Source organism: Calliphora vicina, chromosome 4, assembly GCF_958450345.1.
Source record: "Calliphora vicina chromosome 4, idCalVici1.1, whole genome shotgun sequence".
Lineage (NCBI taxonomy): Eukaryota > Metazoa > Arthropoda > Insecta > Diptera > Calliphoridae > Calliphora > Calliphora vicina.
Genome location: NC_088783.1, coordinates 101,410,998 through 101,419,324, shown reverse-complemented (window position 1 = coordinate 101,419,324; position 8,327 = coordinate 101,410,998). Strand labels below are relative to the sequence as shown.

General features: G+C 30.5%; 1 long non-coding RNA gene across 1 annotated transcript in view; it reads left to right on the top strand.

The window, feature by feature from the left end:
* LOC135959060 (uncharacterized) overlaps nt 1–8,327 on the top strand; it is a 187,452-nt gene that overhangs the window by 45,627 nt on the left and 133,498 nt on the right. The gene's annotated exons all lie outside the window — the stretch shown is intronic.

Sequence of the window (8,327 nt, the reverse complement as noted above, 5' to 3'; positions counted from 1 at the left end):
AGATGCCGTATCTTCTGAACGCGATTTTTGTTTTGATTAAATTACACAGGTCAACAGCAAAAAAAGGCTTCACTAATCACTATATAGATTTGATGCCTCATGGATACCTAAGTACAAAAACGGTAAAATTTTTTAATTCTATGGATAGATTTTTTTTTTTAAATTTTTTTTCTAAAATTTTAAACTTATGATAACTCAAAAAGAGTTAGTCCGATATTATTGAAACTTAGAAAAGTTAAAATTTACATAACCTTTAATCTGTTTATATATTACTTTTTAATCGGCTCAGTAGTTTCGGAGTTATAACCTTTAACTTATGAGGTGGTGGTAAATTTTACACCCTCTCTTCATTTTTTTAAAGTTTTATCAAAAAGGCTTGCGAAATAAAGTGCCTGCATTTTTGTTTCAAATAACATTTTGCTTTCTTTTTTTAATTTTTTTAAATTAAAATTGTTGTATCTTATTGTTAAAAAGCTAATATTAACGAAAAAATGTTTTTTAAAGTAAAATTTTTTGCAAAAATTATAAGGTGTAAAATTTACACCACATCTGTGACTATGTCAAAAATTTTCACGTCATAAGTTAAAGGTTAATAACAAATTGAAGCAGAAACTGTATTTTTTTATGTGAAAATAGCTAATTTTTTTGTTTTAAAAAACTCATGGGAAATGGAGAACGGCAGAACTTGTTCAGGTTTATTACTTTGTCGTAAAGCCGCGTATAATAAGAACAAAATGAGATATCGAAGATAAAAATCGATTGATTCTTTTCGAATTTATTCACAATTAAGTGAATTCGCTCATTTTCACAAAATTTTACTTTTTTGTTTGATATACATACATAAAATTGAGTAGTTAATAATCTTCTTTCGATTGATTGAATTTTAAAAACATTTTCCCCATGCTATGTACAAATTTTCGCATATATATTGCTTTTTAATCGGCTCAGTAGTTTCGGAGTTATAAGTACAAATTGAAGCAAAAAATATATTTTTTATGTAAAAATATACAATTTTTTTTTTTAAATAATAAATAATCGAAAACGGCTTTATCACAAAGACACATGTAATAGGAACAAAATGAGATATCGATAATAAAAATCGATGGGTTATTTTCGAATTTATTCACAATTTATTATTCAGAAAATATTGTGTGCGTAAAAGCGTGTACATACTTTGAGTGTACATTTACATGTGTTTTGTTTTTGTTACAATAACAAAACACATGTAATATTTCCACTCAAAGAAAACGCTTGTAAACACATACAATTTTCTGAAAATGAGTGAATTCACTTAATCTTCTATCTATCTATCTAGTATATCTATTTTCACTCCTTGTGGTGGTTCAACGCACCTAAAGACGCGCATTTTGAGCACATTTTTCTGTAGAGCAAAAACGGTTGAAAATATTGTAAATCTGATTTCACTAGTCGATTGTGCATCAAAAATTAATACAATTGATGTTTTTTGAATCCTTAAAAATAGTTCCAAAAACCCACAACAGGGGTCGTAAATTTCACTCGCATCCCACTAGCGACCAAATATTTCCTTTCTATCACAATCCGTTAAAAAGTTATGTGGCTTTAAAAATGTTATGTTAAGGCAAGCTAATAAAAAAATGTCTAAACTTTTTTTACTAAATATTATTTTCTTGTTAAATAAATAACTTTGAAGCCACATAACTGTTTAATGGTGAGTGATAGAAATGATATATTGGTGCCGTTTTGCTAAGCTTAAAATAAGCTTTCATCGTGCAATTTAAAAAAAACTAAAATTCTGTTTGCTATTTTTTTATGAGATTTGCTCCCCCTGTTGTGGGTTTTTGTAACTATTTTTAAGGATTCAAAAAACATCAATTATATTAGTTTTTGCTCTACAGAAAAATGTGCTTAAAATGCGCGTCTTTAGGTGCGTTGAACCACCACAAGGAGTGAAAGTTTTCCAAAAAATCAAATTTGTGAAATTAACTCTAATATATATATGGGGCATTTCATGTCAAGTGAACCAACTTTTGAAATCGATGTCTTCCGATCGGGATGAAATTTGCACCAAGGTTAGCTCTATTGGATAGTAACTCAGACACAATTTTTCAACAACATCGGTCGAGAACTCTCTGAGTTATAGGGGGTAAAATTTTGACAATTTGGTCAAACAGGGGTTTTTTCTTATCCATGTAACTTATTACCTATTGTTCTTAGCAAAATGTGTCCCAAATAGTTTAGATAGCTATTTATGTAATCTTTCGAAAAAAAAAATTAAAAAAATTTAATAAAATATTTTTAATATTTTTTTTCCGAAATCAAAAACTTTTTTGACTTTTTTTTAAAACACGTCCTTTTTTTTTTTTTTTTTTTTTTCTTAAAATAAAGTTTAGATATTTTCCTTGAACACCTACTTGGTCGCTTAGTGGGATGCGAGTGGGATATCTATCAAAATAAATATTTTGTAACTCAAAACATAAAATTTTTGACTTTTTTTGCAAAATCAAAAACTTTGTTGACTTTTTTTTTTCAAAATGGACCCTTTTTTAATATTTTTTTTTAGGTCAAACAAAAGCTTAGATATTATCCTTGAAGACCCTTTTGGTCGCTTAGTGGGATGCGAGTGGGATATCTATCAAAATAAATATTTTTTAACTCAAGACTTACAATTTTTGACTTTTTTTTTTGCAAATACGATTTTTTTTCCAAATGGGCCCTTTTTTTAAAATTTTTTTTGTAGTCAAAAGAAAGCTTAGGTCCATTCCTTTAAGATATTTTTAGTCCCTTAGTGGGATGCGAGTGGGATATCTATCAAAATAAATATTTTGTAACGCAAGACATACAATTTTTTAATTTTTTTTTGCAAAATCAAAATTTTTTTCCAATATGGGCCCTTTTTTAATTTTTTTTTTTGCTCAAAAGAAAGCCTAGGTCCATTACTTTAAGATATTTTTAGTCCCTTAGTGGGATGCGAGTGGGATATCTATCAAAATAAATATTTTGTAACAATTTTTTAATTTTTTTTTGCAAAATCGAAATTTTTTTCCAATATGGGACTTTTTTTTAAAAATTTTTTTTTGCTCAAAAGAAAGCTTAGGTCTTTTCCTTTAAGACCTATTTTGTCACTTAGGAAGATGTGAGTAGGATATCTATTAAAATAAAAATGTTGTAACTCAAGACATTCAATTATTGACTTTTTTTTTGCAAATTCGAATTTTTTTTCAAAATGGGCCCTTTTTTAAAAATTTTTTTTTAGTCAAAAGAAAGCTTAGGTCCATTCCTTTAAGATATTTTAGGTCCCTTAGTGGGATACGAGTGGGATATCTATCAAAATAAATATTTTGTAACTCAAGATATACAATTTTTGATTTTTTGGCAAAATCAAAAACTTTTTTGACTTTTTTTTAAAATGGGCCCTTTTTGTAATTTTTTTTTTTGCTATAAAGAAAGCTTAGGCCTATTCCTTTAAGATGGTTTTGATCGCTTAGTGGGATGCGAGTGGGATATATATCAAAATAAATGTTTTGTAACTCAAGACATACAATTTTTGTGTTAAAACATTTATTTTGATAGATATCCCACTCGCATCCCACTAAGGGACTAAAAATATCTTAAAGGAATGGACCTAGGCTTTCTTTTGAGCAAAAAAAAAAATTAAAAAAGGGCCCATATTGGAAAAAAATTTGATTTTGCAAAAAAAAATTAAAAAATTGTATGTCTTGCGTTACAAAATATTTATTTTGATAGATATCCCACTCGCATCCCACTAAGGGACTAAAAATATCTTAAAGGAATGGACCTAAGCTTTCTTTTGACTACAAAAAAATTTTAAAAAAAGGGCCCATTTGGAAAAAAAATCGTATTTGCAAAAAAAAAAGTCAAAAATTGTAAGTCTTGAGTTAAAAAATATTTATTTTGATAGATATCCCACTCGCATCCCACTAAGCGACCAAAAGGGTCTTCAAGGATAATATCTAAGCTTTTGTTTGACCTAAAAAAAAAGATAAAAAAAGGGTCCATTTTGAAAAAAAAAAGTCAACAAAGTTTTTGATTTTGCAAAAAAAGTCAAAAATTTTATGTTTTGAGTTACAAAATATTTATTTTGATAGATATCCCACTCGCATCCCACTAAGCGACCAAGTAGGTGTTCAAGGAAAATATCTAAACTTTATTTTAAGAAAAAAAAAAAAAAAAAAAAAAGACGTGTTTTAAAAAAAAGTCAAAAAAGTTTTTGATTTCGGAAAAAAAATATTAAAAATTTTTTATTTTTTTTTTTAAATATTTTTTTTCGAAAGATCGAAGAAATAGCTATCTATACTATTTGGGACACATTTTGCTAAGAACAATAGGTAATAAGTTACATGGATAAGAAAAAACCCCTGTTTGACCAAATTGTCAAAATTTTACCCCCTATAACTCAGAGAGTTCTCGACCGATGTTGTTGAAAAATTGTGTCTGAGTTACTATCCAATAGAGCTAACCTTGGTGCAAATTTCATCCCGATCGGAAGACATCGATTTCAAAAGTTGGTTCACTTGACATGAAATGCCCCATATATATACTAGCTGTCCCGGCAAACTTTGTTCTGCCATAGCTATAATAGTAATAGATATACAATAATAAATTTTTGCTTTGTATGGGAGGTGCCATCCCATTGCACCTATATAGGTCAATTGTGAATCTAAACCATCCAGGGACACACTCAAACACACACAACAAATTTCATCGAAATCGGCCCAGCCGTTAAGGAGGAGTTCAGTTACTAACACACGTACAGAAGAATTATATATATAAAGAAGATGGGGCATTTCATGTCAAGTGAACCAACTTTTGAAATCGATGTCTTCCGATGAAATTTGCACCAAGGTTAGTTCTATTTTATAGTAATTCAGACACAATTTTTCAACAAGATCGGTCGAGAACTCTCCGAGTTAGTGGGGGTCAAAGTTTGACATTTTGGTCAAGCAGGTGTTTTTTCTTATCCATATCATAATATTAATAGGCAAGTCGATTTCTTTAGACCCCTTTTACGCTCTCCGTATACATTCAATTAGGGTAAAAAATATACCATTTTAAAGGGATTTATTCACAGAAGTGCAGAATATATATTTTTTAGGAGTTATAAGCGTTTAAAGATGTTACTAATACATATGCAAAAACGTGTACATGTGAACCTTAAGCTAAAAAGTAAACAAAACAAAGTTTTAAACATAATTACATTTGCATTCAAGTCAAATTCCAACAAAATGTTCAAGTGCTTGAATTTTTGGGACTTTGGTGCTTACTGGGTAAATTTTTTACGTATTTTTTATTATTTGTTAAATGTTGATATTTGTGTTTGTATTTTTTTAATTTAATTCAAATATACGGAAATTAAGCTCTCTTAAATCCACGAAAATTCAATGAAGATAAGGCGATTATGGGTATTCTAATTTTTTCTTTAAGTAACTTAGGCCAATTATCATTGGACCCTGAAAAATAGTAAAATATAGAAATGAAAAATTACAATGCAAATAATAAAATTATATTAAGAAAACAAAATAATTAAAAAAAAGAAAATATGCAACAAAAATATGCAGTTATGAGCTAATTTTTTTTTTTCTTAAAATAAGGCTATTTGGTTGCTTAGTGGGATGCGAGTGGAATATCTATCAAAATAAATATTTTGTAACTCAAAACATACTTTTTTCGCAAAATTAAAAACCTTGTTGACTTTTTTTTAAAATGGGCCCGATCGGAAGGCATCGATTTCAAAAGTTGGTTCACTTGACATGAAATGCCCCATATATACAGTGAGCCTCAGAAGTGAGTATACACCAGTGATTTTTTGGATTTTTTTAAGATCATAAAAATCATTATATTCCGACTTAAATCTATTTTTTGAGAACCGAACACTCTAAAGTCAGATTATTGATTTTCGGTCTGTGGGCGGAGGACGGAGGAGTGTGGCAAAATCAAATTTTTATATTATACCGCTAATGCCATCTATATATATGTATATAAAAAACCGCTAGGCCGATTTTGATGAAATTTTCAGGGCATCTTCAGAATAGCCCAGTGGGTAACACTGTATATTCATATATTCAGGTTTTTAATATTCGGTCTGTGGGCGGAGGGGCGTGCAAAAATCCAATTTTGACATTATACATTTGAAGGTGCTGTGGCTTAATTGGTTAGCGCGTTTGATCATTAAGCATGATATGGTATTTGTGGCCTGGGTTCGATTCCCAGCCGCTGCCAATCATCAACATCAGTTTATAATAATTATTAGTTTACTAATAACTAATATTTATCACAGCGCCCTCCTTCGGTGGTATAACACTAAAACGCCACCGAAGTAAAATAATTAAATAAAGGTTGTTGGCTTGACTAATACGCCATCTCACCACCACAGGCGCTGCAACCTGCACTAATAACAAACATAACGCGCAATTGCAGAGTTGTCAATTAAAAAGCTTTTCTTCTCCTTTCACCACCTTTTCTTCTCCTCTATATCCCCTTTCCAAAGAAAGTAACACAATTATATATAGGCATATTAATTGCCTGAGTGTTACTTCTCTTTTTAAAAAAAAAAAAAAAAAATTATACCGCTAATGCCATATATTTCATAAAAATGGACGTGTGTATGTATGTATATTCCGTATGGCCTCAAAAATGGCTGAACCGATTTTGATAAAATTTTCACGGAATCTTCAGAAAAGCCTTTTGGGTAACAGTATATAGTCAGATTTTTGATTTTCGGTCTGTGATAAACAATTTTGTTTACTCTTGCATATTAGCAGCATGAATAAGAAATTTCCATATGAAATCTACTTTTAATCACGGGGTAACTCCCGTAGCTGGAATAAATTACTGTCTTCATATATTGAATTTTGTAACTATTGATCATACTCTCAAATCCCTTTTGAAATAAATTGAGCACCATTATCGCTGTGAATCACTCCAAACTTATGAAATATTTCATGAACCAAAAACTGAACTACATTGCTTGTTGTCGCCTCTTTCATGGCTTTAAGAAATGTGAATTACGAGAAATGATCCACACGATAAAGATGTAACAGTTCCCACCTTTAGACCGTGGATATTTCCCCAAAAAATCAACATATAATTTTTGAAAAGATCTATATGTTTTAACTTCCTGACCAATTTCCGGCATCTATCTTCTGTTTTCTGGTTTAGTATCTTTGCAAATCCCACATGAATTTACATAATTTTTTACTTCAATCGTCATTCTGGGCCAATAAAAGAACCTTTTGATCATTGCCAAGGTTTTTGCCAAACCAAAATATGCTGCTGAGCCTTCCACATGATCCTTCCTAGTCAAACTCGCAGGAATCCATAATTTCCAATTTATATTGGTCGCCAAGAATTAATTCTATTATACTTTTTCTATAAACTTTTGCGTCAATGCAGTGACCATCGTGCAAATCACTCACTTAAATCTTTTAAAGTCATGACCATTTTTAAACTTGCATGCTCTATAATAACCGTAAAAGGCATCATTTCTACGTATGATTTTTTTATAGTCATTACGGCCGCAATGCATTCTTTTTCTGTAACACTATATCATCGCTGGCAAGAATTCAACTTTTGTGAATAGAATGCAATGCAGTGTTTATCTTTATTATCATTTAATTGGTACAGTACGGTCCCTATGCAATATTCAGAGAAATCGCAATGCATCGCATTGAATAAAAAAAGTTTTTGAAAAATCGGCATTTATAGCCTCGGAAGTCATCACAAACTTTTTTGTCTTTTTCAATGTATCTGTGAGCAGCATTTGTAGCAATATCTTTGATAAATCCAACCGGCTATCCCACGAAAACTTCTCTTGTTGTTTTAGGTTGATTTATGATCGTGGATCGCGACCACTTTGCCAGGATCAGTCTTTAACTTTACTCCTCCGATTATGAACCCGAGATATTTTAATTCTTGGAAACAGATTTGTGATTTTTTTAGACCTATAGTCAAATTTGCTTTTTTTAAACATGTGGCTACTTCTTCTAGTAGTCGGAGATGTTCCTCGAATGTGCTAGAAATTATCAAAGGATCATCTAGATAAATAAATTATTACGTGTGGCACCAGTTTAATCCTTAATCTACAAAGCAGTTGCGCGGCGTTGCATAAGCCAAATGGTATAACCCTAAATTGTTACAGTCGTCGTCCGGTGACTGTAAAAGCCGTTAATGGTTTACTTTCTGGGTCTAGTTCAATTTGCCAAAATGCGTATTTTAGATCCACGTTGCTTATGAAATAGGTTTCATCTAATCGGCTCAAAATTACATCAATATTCTGTAAGGGGTATGCGTCTTTCACCGTTAGGCTATTGAGTTTCCTGGCATCCAGG